We start from the raw sequence: 15844 nt of genomic DNA, 5'->3' as shown, positions 1-15844 counted from the left end.
CAAAATCAGTTTGATATACAAAGGACATACAATTGTAATACATTTGTAACACAAGCATCTTGTACAAATCAGTTTGATATTCAAAGGACATATCTTTCTTTACAAACTCCAGCTGCCTATGCTGGCACTTGCTCATATCATCAGATTGGGTATAACCAGGACAGAGTACTGGAGAACAATAACATCCTTGGTTTTAGAAGTGATGCTCTTTGTGATTACTTGTGATATATAGAAGGATTTTCTGACTACAGTTGCTTCAAAGTGATTGAAGGAGAGAGCACTATCCACCAGGTGCCCAAGTCCTGGATCACACATTCACAGGATAATGGGGTGTCATTGATACACTAGGTGGTAGGAAAGTGTTGTTTTCTGAAGGAGATGATGCTACAGTTCTTACCCTTTCATTTGGCCCCTTTTGAGGTGCACCAGAAGTTAATGCATGTTAGTTATGTTGGCAGGGTATTGATATCATTGGTTGATTTAGCAGCTATATGCAGTTACAAATTTGCAAACTCAAGTCAGCTAAAGATCCTTGTTGTCAGTGTTTAGGTCAGAAAAATAAATACTAAGAAGGAGGGGAGTTAGTATGTAACTATAGAAAGCACCGCGGTCACCTTTTTTCCATAATGGAGAGGCATCACTGACCCTGACAGCATGTGTTCTGTCCTTAACACAGTTTACAATCTATCTTACCACAAAGGGATCAGTGCTTAAGGTATTAGATTATTAGATCATTATAGATGTATAATTTAACAAATCAAATTCTTTTGCAACCACCTTAGCCTAAAAATATTTGGTTACTGGCTGTAGCACTAATCATATTATGACCAATTGCAGGCTCTACCAGGGTTACAATCAAAATAGTAATAACAAAAATTACTTAAGAAAACAGCATCAAAAGTAAAAACAGGCAATTTGCATGTAACAGAGATACTGCGTGTATATTTACAAGAAGCAGGTACAAACAATTTACAATGAATATATGTGTTGACAGAGGTAAACTATAGAGTTATTATAACCAGGTTAGCCTGGTGTACTGCAGATAGTAATAACAGGGACATGTCTATATACATAAACACTGGAAAACAAAGGAAACCAGCTGTTATGCAGACAAAAGTGATACTAAGGATATATTTAGAAAAGGGCAAAATCATCCAGTCTACAATGAAGAGTAAAGGTAGCATGGCAGAGTAGAGTTATTGCATGAGATGAATTATTTTGGGGGTGTTTAGTGATTTAAGTGATATGTTCAGCATTCCGCCATTTACACCTCTATTGTTTTATTTAATACTGTTTGAAGTGATTTGTATTGTCACTTAGAGAATGAGGGACAAACTGCCACATTTTGGGAGTATAGAGATGCAATTATCTGTGCTATGTAGTTTTGTAGAGGGGGTTAGAAGTGTAAGTCTTGTGTAGCCTGACGTCTGAGGTTGTACTTAGGGTTGGAAGCAATAAGTCTCATTCTATGAGGAGGTAGAGCATCTTGTGAAATAGTCTGAGGAAAAAGGAATCCAGAAGAAAGATGAAACTGAAAATGGTCAAAGCTCAGTACATAGCTCTCAACCTTCCATCTCCAAAATGAGGAACACTAGCCCTCATAATGTGGAACAAATGGGCAAAATGTGGAACACACATACTCAACTAACTCTAATAACTTCACCTAGGAAGGCCATGGGATGGTTAAATATGCTGTTTTACTTTGTCTTTAAGATCTTTTAATGAATTCATTATTTATTTATTTCTTACCATAGTTTCAATTAAAAATTCCTAACACTGAATGTGTGAGAGAGTCTTTCAATGTGGAACATTGAAGAACTTTTGAAACATGACTTGTTTTAAGACCCCAAATGAGTAACTCGTAATGTAATAGGGACTTGAGAGGTATGGCTCAGTATTGTGGATAGAACACTGCTAACTGAATGATTATGTTTTCCACTGCTAGAAAACTCTTAATTTTGAGTTTCTTCAACTAGCAAGTCACACTGCACCATCATACTTATATTGTTTGCTATCCCACCTCTGACATTGCATAGCCCTGGCCATAAGGGCAATGTTTGATTTCAGATGAACCTGACTAATGCATTAATATCCAAGACAGTGAGATCCCAGAGAAAATATGACTGTTGAGGCCTCTGCTCCAATTTCCCAATTACCTCAGATCATTGTCTGGCTAAATGACTTACTAGGAGGCAAATGGAGACTGAGAGAGTGAAACTCTGGACTACAAAAAGCAGCTTCTTAACAGATTATAGCCTGCATCCACTGTGCTATCACCACTGGTGGTGTGGACGAGGCACATCCCCCAAATAGAGATGTAAGGGGAATTGTCTCCCCTGGAAAAACAATGCCATGCGAATTTAATTCTTCAGAACTTTTTTTCTGGTTCAAATTCTGCATTTCTCAGATATTGTTGATTAGGCATTTTCAGTTTCAACCTTTTGGTTTCAGTATTTACCGTTACAACATAACATACTTCATACTTGTGCAGATCTAGTTAATATGTGTGCATTTTCAAGATGGGAAAATTGAGAACACTGTGCATCGACAAAAAATCGCACTGCCCAGCAATGGATCAAAAACGAGTACTTAGGCTGATGCTTGTGAATTATATTGAATCAAGGAGACATCTGGCTATTCAAAGTAAACTCTGGAAGCTATCATTCTGTCAAGATGTATATCTGGGGTTTGCCTGCTCCATACTTTGCAGTTTATCAATAGCATTAAAGAGACCAAAGGAAACTTTTCAGATAGACAACTTCATATATTATTCGTTTATGCCCACAAGTCATTTAGAGTTGTTAATGTGCCAGAACAGGGAGTTGTTGTTTTAATGTGCATTCTAAAAGGTCCTTGGTTTATAGACAAAGTAACAAATCAGAACAATTTTCTGATTTCAAAACAATAAATTTTAAGACATACTATTTCACATGCAGTCCAATCAGCACCATAAAGTGATTGCATAAACTTTTGTTCAAGCATATTAAGAAGCAGCTATATTTTTTCACATATTTCATAAAGAGAAAAAAGGTTTGTATGAGACCCTGGCAGTCAGAGTAACATGCTGGGACTGAATCATGTACGTGGAGCTTAGTTGTATTTGAGTTCCAAAAATAAACAATGATATTAAGCATGCTATTTTGCTACTGCAACTCCCCCAGAAGAAAAAAATATGTCACTTGTGCCTGATGCATTAGCCTGGATGCTACGGCATTAAGACACAGTTTGCTACACTTTGTCCTTTAAAGTGGTACAGTATGTCCTTCCCCTGCTGATGCCTGGACTGTTAAGGATGAATCAGCTTTCACACTGAGCAGGTGCTGCCGTTTCCTAGTTGCTCTGGGCGACACCCTTGTTTCTTTAGTTTACATGAAAGCACTGCTGCGGGAACACAAATGACCCAACTGTAAAGTTTGAGCTGTCACTTATGTGACCAGCATTATCACACTTCCGGGTAAGACTTTTTTCTTATAAAAACAGCCATCGTTTAAATTATTTGGTGTATTTTACAACAAAATATAGAGAAATGTGTTCTGTTTAAAAAAGAAACTTATTTCACTTTGAAGAATTAAAGCATGAAAGGGGGTGTGGAGACAGTTGTGATGCCTGTAGAAGAAGAGAGGTGAAAGTTGTGTCATGTTGTCCTGTTCATGCTCAGTTGAGACCAACTGACCATCAATAAAAACTTCAAAATAAGAACCTTGATATTCAAAACTCTGCTCTTGAGTTAAAGCTTTACTTTAAATTTGTGACACTGCACATTTAATAGGAATTGGTGGTTTACTGAGAGAATCAGCTTCCTCTTCCCATTTCTTCAGTTACGAATAACAAAGCTGATCTAAATGGCTGATGATTTCAGTGCAGGGTTTGAATTCACACATGGTTTTCTATTTAATGATTTACTTCAGACTATATGCCCTAAGGTACAGATATATTAGAGGACTATAGCAATTAAAACATGTTCTTGTAGAAATTAAGGACATTCGGGAGGACTGCAATGTGCAGCTGGAACATTTAAGCTGTAGTTATGATTTGTTAGTAGCAGTTCCCTTTAGTTCCTTTTGTAGAAAAGAAACCTGATGTAACAGTAGAACAGTTAAAAAAAAAAAAACACTTGTTGCCTGACAAGTGTAACTACTACTACTGCAATGAACTGACTAGCATAAGGGGAGAGTTCATGAGTTTTTCTTGCTGACGCACCTTGCCTGCATCAGGATATGCACTGTCTCAGGTAAGTATTTCTTTTCTTTCTGGCATAAATGAGTTGTACATACTGAAATCTGTTATTTTATTTCTTGTTTATTGTAGATTAATTTATAGTTTTTTATGTCTGACATGTGAGATACACAATACGAAAGTGATTGTTTGGAGTCCATAAAAGTAGTCACAAGCCACTTTGAGCCTTCACTTTTCAAAACAGATTTAAGCAGGTGCCTCTGCAAATAGGTGGTTCCATTTACATAGAGTGGAAAGGCAACTTTTCTACCACTCTAACACACTTTGCAGTCAGACTTTATTGTGTTGTCTTTTCTCAAAACAATTTAAAGAAAAAAGTACAGTGCTACACAAATCAGTGAATTTAAAGCAAATTTTGACATACAGGCTAGTTGCTTTTCTCAGAATCTGTACACTTTTAGTAAAAGGTAACTCTGTAGTACTGAAACAACAGGAATGCAGTCCTGGCCTATAGCCAGTAAGGGCTCAGTGAATAGGATAACATTTCAGTTTAGATTTACGGGAAGTTGCTGTTGTTGGGAGTAAAATTCTGGTTTGGTGAGTTTAGGGGCAGGGAGTATACAACAGACAACCTTGCTACTGTTAGGAGAAAACAAGAAAAAAGGGGCAGGCATAGGAGAGGCTAAAACATGTCTGACTTGCATTTTCAGCCTTCATCTGGGATAAAGTAATCTGCCAAGTTGACTGAGTGGGCTGATTGCAGTTCTAGGAGTGTAATACCTTACGCTTTCATGCCCAGCAAGGAATTTTCTCTGTGTGTGTGCTTTCTGAGCTCCTGCTTAACGCTCTGGAATGTACAGCTAAGGTCAGCAAGAGGCAGGTATTTTAACTTAAATGGTACTTCTAATTAAGAATTTCTTATACCTCTTCAAATATTCTTGTGAGGTTATTTTAAGAGGAAAGAGAGCTTTAAGTGTGAGATCTTCAGCTTTAAATAATTTTAAAGGGCGTTTATTGGGTACTCCTTCAAGAATTAACCTTGGTATTAAAAAGATGATACTGGTGTGTTCCTGACCATGCAAAATATTTATTGATTTGCTTGTTTATTTGTTTATTTATTTGTTTGTTTATTTATGGTTCTTGTGAGAGTCAGTCTTTACATGGGAAGCTGGGGTTTTGGTAAGGACATATCAAAAAATGTATATAGCTATGCCATTTCCAGCTTTTTAATTTGTAACAAAAGTAATCCAGCTGACCTCTGCAATTATCCTAGAAATCTGATTGTATTGCCTTATAAAAAGTTCATGGATTGTTAAATGTTTTTGTGACAAAAATATTTTTATTCAGTTTAACAAGGTTTAAAATGCACATTTGGAATATGATATGGGGGCAGCGATTTTTAAAGAGTAAGACTGTATGTAGCCTTTTGCCTTTACTTTTTTGAATAACACAGGATTAACTAAACTGCGTATTAAAAATATGTTTTGCCACAAGCCTTCAAAGCTTAATGACCTTTCAGTGATTTAAATTTTACATACTGAAATATTTTATTTCTGTATGGGTGCATAATAAAAACAGTATAGCCTGTTTATGTGCCACGTTATCAACATCAATCACAGTTCTAAAGTTAAAGGTGAAGAGTGGTAGTCTCATTTCAATATGTTATTTCTGTCATGGTTTCACATGCTTTGATGTTGAAATTTTGAGTCTGTTTGTGTTATTCTACAGCTAGCTAATCTCATTTCAAGCATGTACTTGTTAATTTAATTATGGGAAGTTAATGTAGGTGTCAATGTTTAATGAGCTATTGGCAATATGTCTCCCATCTGTCCTTGCCCTCTTAAAATACCTAAAACAGCTCACTTTCTTTAGTATCCATCCTAGAGAAATCCCATGCTATAAACTGATAATTTTGCTTTTACTAGTGTGAAATGTAATAAATAATTGCAGAGCATCATATAAGTTTTAATGAAAAGCATTTGGAGATCCAGATATTCTCCCTTAGTAAAATAGCAGGAAGCATAAAAAATTCTGATTCACTCATCTTAGTTTTTTATGAGGCAGAGTGCTATGACTTTAAAAAGAATTGCTAGCAAATCATGTAAAAATATATATATGGCAAACACATAATCTGAGCTCAGCAGGTGCAAAATCAGGTGTTAAGTTAAGCTGTAGAAAAAAAAAAAAAGAGTCAAGAAAATGTACAGGGATAAAACATGGTATTGTATGTACAGGAAAACAAAGCATATTTCTTAGTTTTGGCACATTAGCCAAGAGTTTTAATCTTTGTATTGATTTTAAAACAAGTATTTAGTTTGAGTTTTATTTTCTGAAAAATATACCTTAACTGGAGAGAGTCATAAATGAAGAAAACAACCTTCAGCCGAAATATGGAATAACTTGCCAAGATGACAAGTGTCTGTAGATTCTGTTGGTGAATTTAAATGCATTTGAACACTGACTCTGCTGCAGTGGAAAGGCCATTATGGTTGCTGAGTGCAAACATGCTATGCTCTCTTTGTTAGCAATGACATATGGGTACCTGGACAGTAGTTGTATTTAAAGTTTTATTTGAAAGTGGCTGCCACTGGTTCTAGTCCTCCTGTTGTCCTTCCATCACATAAAACTAGTCCCAGTTGTTGTCACTTCCCTCAGTGGAGATGCTTTAAAAATTGTGTGTGCGTGTGTGTGTGTGTGTGTGTGTGTGTGTGTGTGTATATATGAGTGCATGTCTGTGTGTGTGTGTGTGTGTGTGTGTGTGTGTGTGTGTGTGTGTGTGTGTGTGTGTGTGTGTGTCTTTGTGAATAACTCTGTTTCCTAATCTTTTTAGTTGGACTTCAGAAAGAGTTATCATAACTTTTTGGTTCATTATTCTCGGTATATCCCAGGACTTCAAAGAACAGAATATTGATTATATAATATTTCCCAAGGAACACAATTGTTTAGAATTTTGTTTTTCAAAATTCAGTGCATAGTGAGTAACAAATACCTTTAATACTGCCCGGGACTCTAGATAATTATGTAACTTCTAGGAAACAGGGGACTTTTTTCTTAAGGAGAATTAAAGTTAGGGAGAGGTTTTATTTATTTTTATATTAAAATGTCATACCTGGGTCAATGGGCAGATTAGTTGACCCTTTCCAGGCATGACTCATGGTTTTCCTACTGATAATAAACAGTTGTAATCAAAAATTGCATCTAATAAGTTTTCAAATATATATAAAAACAGTGTGATTATCACTGAAGCAATGTTTAACATCAAGAATTGTGATTGGGTCTCTTTTCATAACTTGTTTTTGAAATGTTTAAAAAATGGATGTCTAGAAACTCACTTTGATACTGGAAGTCAAGAAGTGAATCTTCATGTCCCTTTTAACACCACATAATATATTGGTTATGATCGTAGAAACCTGATCATATTTTTTTTGCAATATATGAAGATTTATTAACCCTGATATTTTACCAGAAACAAAATAAAGGAGCACAAAATGTGTTAGAGCTCTGAATGCTTACACACCTGTACCACTGCCACACAGACAACAGCCAGAAGTGAAGTATCACCTCTCATCCATCAACAGCTTTAAGAACTATTAGGCATTTCGCTGTTCTACAGTTTTGCTTTTTGTGTGTGGAAGGACAAAATTTGTTACTGCTTTAAATGCTGTTAGGTTTCTACAGTGCATTTCTGTGGTGGATCCTCTTTGTGTGTCAGAGTGAGGCTTAATAATAACCTAGGACTATCTTGAAGAATATTGTAGTGGATGAAGTGTCATGATTATGCTTCAATATCCTGGGGAAAAAAATTGTTAAGCACTTCTCTAGCATGACACCTGCTCTTAACAGCACATAGAGGCGTGTGCATAACATCAGTTACACACAGACACCTCTAAGTGCTATTATGAACAGGTCTTAAGCTAGGGACTAACAACAAATAGTGCTGGCCAGCAAAGAATAGCTGTAGAAGATAAGGCAGCTTTGATTGTGCCTGCTCTGCATGCCTCTGAACTATCCCTGAGTTTGTCTGATATTATTGCTCTGTCCTTTAATTTTTATTTTTTTCTGGTAACTCACTGAGGTTTACAGTCAGTCAAAAATGTCAGAATTAGCGTCACACTTCTTATTGTGCATAAACTACAAATTGATGCAAAACATGTACTCTATTAACTTTTTAAGTGAATTAGAGCAATATTTGGTAACCTTTCCTTATTTTAATCCTTTGTTCTTAAGCAAATAAATTGAGTTGTGATTTATAAGTTAAGACTAAGTTATCAGTCTGCAGACTATTATAAGCCTAGCCAATAATCATATTTTCCAAAGCCATTAAAAAAAATTGTGTTGTTTTTTTTCTTTTTCTTTTTTTCAGTAAATGGTAGCAAAAAGAGCAGCTTAAGCTGTATCACCTATAAATAATTATGAGTGAGTCTTTGATCAGTGTCATTGGTGCAACGGGGTAGCACACGCATCTTTATCACAGAAGATTGTGGGTTTTATTCCTACACCAGGTAGATTAATTGCTGACCCTGTAGCACAGCGGAAAGGGGTTGCCTTCCTTCAGATAAATTGTTAAACAAAGGCTCCATATGCTTGAGATGGTGGTATCTTAGGTAGATGTATATGGTCCTGTGATATCTATCTATTATAACCCATTATTATGCATTCCCAACATGGATGCCAACATTTATGTCTTGAGCTTTGCTTTCAGGGTGAATTTCTTGTCATCTGTGTCTTAACCACAAAAATAATCTGGTTATAATTGGAGACCTAATCATAATCCTCTAAGTAGTACTTGAAACGCTGTAATTATTCTCCAAAAATCATTAAAAAGATAAATGACTTAAACATGATTTTGTTACTGCAACTTTGTTTTGTACTGCAGCACTTTAACAGGTTTTAAAACTATAAAACCCACCAAAAGCTAGTACTACTGTACAGGAACAACAAATTCCTAACTACTAAAGCTAGGATTTCTCTTACCCATGCTTAACCTATTATTCCCAAATACTCACAAATTTGAACTCCTCCCTACTTACCAAATTAGAATCAACCTACCACAAAATTGTTAGATTTGCAGCTCAACAAACATGTAAATCTCACCACTGTCTCTTCATAAAATACCTGAACTGACCCAAACTACCTCACCTGTTTCTACAATCTCAACTCCAAATCATACACTCCATCCTATATCAGCCTGATTTCTGCCCATGTCTATCTTGTCTCATCACTCACTACTCCCCTACCAGACTTCTCCGAAGCTCAACTCAAGACCTACTAAAAATCCATAAAACCAAATCCAACACAGGGTACAACATATATAGCTACCAACCCTCTATTGCATGGAACAAACTCCCACTAGAAATAAGGTCTCTGACTCACCCCAAACAATTTAAGCTAGCAACCAAAGATCACTTTAAAAAACACTGGTTCTGCCATTGTACTCACCCTCCCTGATTATTACCTACCTTTTATAGTACAGTCAAACTAACTTACTAAAATTTACCATTAACTACTTCATCCTATGTTTCCTAATCAACCTCCAAAGCTTCTTCTATACTCTGCTCCCTGAAATTCTTATGTAACCTTTTAAGTTTTTGCTACTCTGCATACAAAACCTTATATTTACTCAACTCTCTTTTTAAACCAAAACATACAGCTTATTCTACTTTTTTAACATTCTCCTTTTTGTTTATAGTACTGCTTTATCTGTCAACAATATATATACGTATGTAACTTACGCATTTTAACTGCCAAAATTCTCTGTTGCTATTTTTACTGAAATGTATCAGTTTTGCTGTTTTTATTGCATTGTATATCTTTGGAGCTTTTCTCCCCGGGCCTCCACTGAAAAAGGGCAATAGCTCAGTCGGACACTCCAGGTCAACAAATGTAAAATAAAATAAAAAATAAAATAAAAATAAATAAAATAAAACACTTTAGTCTGACTCACATATAGACAAAATACTACTGTAACAGCTAACAGCTAACAAAGCTGTCTAACAGCTTTTAAAGCTCTTGTTTGATTAGAAGTACACTTTGCATCTGGCTGCTCTCTATATGGCAGAGCTACGTGTTTTACAACTTTCTAAGTATAAAACACTTTCTGCCCACTGCATCTTCATTTCTGTGTAACTAGTTCATCTCAGCATCTAAAGATCATACTTCTCAACCTCAGTACAAGGAATATGAACAAAGCCTAAAATAATTGGGGGACAAAGGCCCCAAAACAGGGTCAGATTTTAAATATAGCTCTTATTTTATTTTATTTATTTATTTTACATTTGTTGACCGGGAAGGTTCAACTAGATATATGTCCATTTTCAGCAGAGGCCCGGGGAGAAAAGCTCCATACAGAAGACATAAGACAGAACAGCATAATACAATGTAGAATACAATAGAGAAATACAATGCAGGCAATTTGTTACATATTTACATATTGAAACCATTCCACTAATAGTATAATTCAAGATAGAGGTTATACAATATATTTGTAGGTCACTTTCCAAGTTCCCAGCCCAATATTCAAAAAGTTCATATATATATATATATATATATATATATATATATATATATGTGTGTGTGTGTGTGTGTGTGTGTGTGTGTGTGTGTGTCTTTATAGGTTACTTAAAATACGTTCTAGATTTCACATAATCAACAAGTTTGTACAGAGTAACTAGGTTAGGATTCAGTGACACTGCTAGGAGACCCCAATTGGGTGATCAGCAGAAGAGTGTGGGGATTAGTCAGGGGTAGAGTAAGGACAGAGCCATCGCATTGTGAAGTATTGATTAAGGTTTTTTTTTAATTGGGTTGGAGAGGGTTGTAAGGTTAGTTCTGTAGGAAGAGAGTTCCAGGCTTTACCAACTGAGTTCATAAACAGAGCTTCCCCAGCTGAGTTGTTTGCTTTGAAGGTGAAAGCTAGCATTTTGCTAGAGGATCGAAGTGTTTTAAGGTTCTGGTAGGGGATGATGAGAGTTTTAAGATCAGGTGTCCATTCTGGCTGGTACAGAATCTTGGGACAGTTACTAGTTGGTTAGCCAGTAGAAGGTTAGGTAGTTCAAGCCAGCCTAGTAGTTTGAGGTTATGGCAGTGATGGGTCCTTAGGCAGAGGCGGTGGCAAATCTGGCAATATGATTATAGCAGGTTGTGAGCTTGTTCAGGTTGGTTTTACTCAGGTTGGTGAATAAGCGGGAGGTGTAGAGAAGTGTGGATATTAGATGAGTGCGAGCAAGAACAGTTCTGGCTAGGGGAGTTAAGAAGGGTTTGACTTTATGTAGAGAGCCAAGTTTTTTATTAACTGTTTTGATGGTGTGGTCATTATGCAAGTCAAACTTTAGGTTGTTGTCATCTATAACTCCTAGGAGTCTGGTTGAGAGGTCTGGTGAGATAATAGTGCCATTGTTAGATTTAATGGAGAAGGTTAGAGAGGAGGTCTTATGAGATGGGGAGAACAGCAGCAGTTTGTTTTTTTTGGAATTTAGTATGAGACGATGATAGAGGGGCCAATTTTCAACTATGCTAAATGTGTTTTGGGAATAATGTCAGTAGTTCTTCTGGGGTTGTAGCAGAACATATTAGGTTTGAATCATCCGCGTATTGAATACAGGTAGTGTCTGGTATTACTTTATGCAAGTCATTCATGAATAGGGAAAATAGGAGGGGCCCTAAGATGGATCCTTGGGGGATTCCAAGTGTTATTGGTAAAATGGTAGATATGTTATCTTTCCAGAGAACTGTCTGTTGTCTACCTTCCAGATATGACTTAAACCATTGTATAGCATGGGTGTCTAGGGAGAGTAATTCTAGAGTTTGCAGGAGAAGTTGATGGTTTACCATGTCGAAAGCTGTGGAAAGATCTAGGCAGATGGCTGAGGAGAGTTTATTGCTATTACGATTATGATTTATGAGATTGGTAAAGGATAGTAGGACAGTGGTGGTACTGTGGTCTGGTCTGAAGCCATGCTGAGAATTTGACAGGTGATTGTTATCAAGAAGGTAGGCTAGGAGTTTTTTTTGGATGCATTTGTCCACGATTTTGTCTATAGGGGAGAGTATTGCTATGGGTCTGTAGTTTGAGAGGTCAGTGGAACTGCCTCCCTTATGGAGTGGAATGATATGGGATATCTTCCAAATAGTGGGAATGGTAGCTTCAGGTATGGATCTGTTGATCATAATGGATATAGGGTAGGCTACAATATCAGCTGCTTTTTGTAGGTAGTCTGCAGGGAGGAAATCAGTGACTAAGGTAGTTGGTTTAAGTTTTCTAATTAGTTTAAGGATAAATGATGTTGAGACTGGTTGAAATTTGAAGGTAGTCTGGGTAATGGGTGTAGAGGCTGATGGGTTTGGTGCACTGGGGGATAAGTTATTGGCTAAGTTTTGGGTAGTTTCTGTAAAGAAGCTACTGAAGGAGTTGAGTTGGCGACCTCTGCAGGAGAATTTGAGTTGGAGGTTGAGGGGACAGGGGTGGTGGATAGTCCTGTATGGAGAAGTTTATTTAGAGTTGCCCAGAATTTATGTGGTTTGTTTTGGTGTTTTTGTTGTAGGTTGTGATGTAGTTTTTATTTGTCGGTTGTGACAGATTTTTTATGTCATTCCTTAATTGTCAATAATGGAGTTGATCTGTGAGGTTTTTTGAGGCACGACAAGTGGCCCAAGCTTTATTTCTTAGTAAGATTTTTTGCCTAGTTGCAACTGTAAGCCACGGGGTACTTTTGGTTTTAGTCCTAATGGCACGAGCTGGAGCGTGGCTGTCTAGGCTGGATATGAATTTAGTAGCAAAGTATTTTACAGCTTCCTGTAGCGGAAGTACTGACCAGTTGCAAAGTTTAAGGTCTGTTTGGAAATTCTTAAGGTTAAAATATGTCTTGTTCCTGATTGTTTTGTAGGTGTGTTGTTTGTGGATTTCAGCCTTCTGCCTGATAATATAGGTGCGATGGTGATCACTTATGTCATCTGGCAAGGTTACGGCGTTATACATGTGTGAGTGATTGTTAATAAGTATCCAATCTAATATACTTTCTTTATTGTTAGGTTTAGTAAACATGGTGGGGGAAGATATGACTTGTGAGAATCCATAAAGGTTAACATGGTAAGTGGGGGGTTCAGAGGAGCATGAGTTGTTGTTTGTCTTTTGGCTTTTCCCGGTAAGAGGTCGCCACAGTGGAACTCCGGTCCGCTAATGATTGGCAGTAGATTTTTACGAAACGCTAAGGTGCCAGCTCGATGCTCAACCTTCAATGAAGGCAAGCCCATTTACACACTCATGTCTTTCGAACGCTACCCAACCATGGGGAGGACATGCAGACTCCACACAGAAGGCACTCTGAAGCCCAGCCGAGAATCGAACAGAAGAACCTCTTGCTGTGAGCTAACAACACTCCCGCCGTACCACCGCAGCATATTACCAGTCTATATTAAAATCTCCGAGTGCAATAGTTTCTTGGGGATAATTATTTGATACCCAATTTAGTATGTCCTCAAGTACTGGTATGTTTTTGCTTGGGGGGATGTAGACACAGATAATATATATATAGTTATAAATTTAGAAAGTTGCTGGAATAACATTTTCTTCTTACCATGAATTTTTGAAGACATAAAGTCTCGAAGGACATAAAGTCTGGAACTCAAATACATGTCATTATTTAATGATTCCAATTCTTGGTGATTTGTCAGAAAACCACAGATTTTATGAAAAACAGACCAAAAATATGAGGCAAATTTGGAATATTCTGTAAAAATATGGGCAGCTGAGAGTTATGCTGATGATTTATGCACTACAAAGAATGATGATTGTATTTCTCCAATCATTACTGTTTGCCATGTACTCCTGATATGGATGTCAAGAATCCCCTCCAACAGGTAAAAAGCAGATTAGAACTGGAAATCCCCTGATAATTATCTATGTCACTCAGTTTTCTGATGTCAGAAAAGTGCACTGAAATATTTTTTGGCTGATTTCTGAGCATGCTTACCACATACCACTTATTACAATTTTTTATTTAATATTTTCATCTGTTTTGGGGTATTGTTCACGTTTTTCACTAACAGTAATGGCAAAGACGATTTTTGTGATGAGGAAGCTGTTCTGAATCAGTCAATTAATTTATTTGTCATATAGTCAGTCTCTGAGGTATTTGCATGGAGCAGATCTGATGCACTATCACTGGACAGTTTTCTTGTGCCCGTGTGTGTGTGTGTGTGTGTGTGTGTGTGTGTGTGTGTGTGTGTGTGTGTGTGTGTGTGTGTGTGTGTACTTCTATGCATTGATACAGGATATTTTAATGTTATTGAATGAGCAGCTTGTGAACTCTGTGTTGCAAGATGCATGAATTGCTGAGTGATTAACTGATTAACCCAATCAACTTGTACTATAGTCAACTATTGTTTAGTTAACTTTAGCATATCTGCTTAGTGTAAATTGTTTTATAGGCCATCAGTACTGGTATTAATTTTTTATATTGCCAGTGGCAGTACTTGACTATATGTGGGTTTTTATGTTTCTCTCACACTTTAACAATAGTGGAGGTCATACACTCACAAACACACACACACACACACACACACACACACACACACACACACACACACACACACACACACACACACACACATAACACTTAATCCATTTCTTAATAATCAATGACCAGACTTCCAAATAATGCTCAGTAATGCTTTATTAAGTCCACAAACCAGTTTCACTGTTTGTTATGCAGTTTCTTCAGTGTATAATGAAAACAAAAATAGTTGCAAGCATCCTGTTTTTATAACAAGATCACATGATCAGTGATCATGCCATAAATCTCTATCAATAAGAATGTGTCAATGTTTAGTAAATGTGTATACAAATCTGAACGAATATTGAGATGGATAATATATGAGTGGTAAAGCACAAATAGGTTGTTAATTATCAAAGAAATAAAAAATATATGTTCTTAGCTGCTCTTTTAAACCTAGTATGTATGTATGTACATAGCTATCTGTCTATCTATAGTTAGATAGCTAGGATGGCACAGTGGATAGCATTGTCACCTGACAGCAAGAAGTTCCCTCATTCAGTTCTTGGCTGGGGCACTTTCTATGCAGAGTTAACATGTCCTACACTTGTTTCTATGAGCTGCCTCTGGCTCTACTGTTTCCTCTCACATTCCAAAGACATGCAGTAGGTGAACTGGACCCTCTAAACTACCCTTAGGTGTGTGTGTGGTGTGGGTGAACTACTGTGGAAGTGCTAGCCACCTGGTGGTGTAAACCTTGGCTCTAGATGATAGTCACTTTTGAAGTGACACCCGGAGCATATGTGTATGTGTGTGTGTATGTAAAAGTAAAGAGGGTGTGGAGGAGAAAAGTTCCCCCCTTACAGAGTGCATTGTTTGTGTTTTTTTCATATAGCAAAGATGTGCAGGAAGGATTAGTTTTTATTTTGAAGTCACTGCTGCTGCAGAGATTCAGGGTATATGTGACCTTTTCTCTTTTCTTTGCAAGTACGTGATCACAAAGTAGTGGTCTTTAGGAGGTGAAGCTGTAATAGTTCGGGTTTGGAGCTAAAACTCACATTTAAAGACAATTTTCTGTATTATTTAATGCGTTTTTACATGCTTATTTTCATATTAAAAGGGAGTAGCTGCCTCTGTGGTCTGTTTATTTCCATGGGCAGTGCTTCACCATATGTAGC

At 36.9% G+C, this 15844-nt stretch overlaps 1 protein-coding gene across 8 annotated transcripts in view; it reads left to right on the top strand.

The window, feature by feature from the left end:
• The first annotated feature begins 3336 nt into the window (after positions 1 to 3336).
• RBM47 (RNA binding motif protein 47) overlaps positions 3337 to 15844 on the top strand; it is an 876418-nt gene continuing 863910 nt past the window's right edge. For 4 of the 8 annotated variants that reach the window (XM_044062825.1, XM_044062824.1, XM_044062818.1 and 1 more), the window contains exon 1: positions 4873 to 5056. The gene's annotated coding sequence lies outside the window, so the exon portion shown is untranslated. Of the gene's footprint in view, positions 3455 to 4012; positions 4232 to 4869; positions 5057 to 15844 lie in introns of those variants that run through there. The other 4 variants (XM_044062819.1, XM_044062821.1, XM_044062826.1 and 1 more) reach the window with 4 other exon arrangements.

Source organism: Protopterus annectens, chromosome 2.part1 (genome assembly GCF_019279795.1).
Source record: "Protopterus annectens isolate FY-2018-M chromosome 2.part1, PAN1.0, whole genome shotgun sequence".
Taxonomy (NCBI): Eukaryota; Metazoa; Chordata; order Ceratodontiformes; family Protopteridae; genus Protopterus; species Protopterus annectens.
Note: the sequence above shows the minus strand (reverse complement) of the source record. Positions and strands in the feature narration are given on the sequence as shown.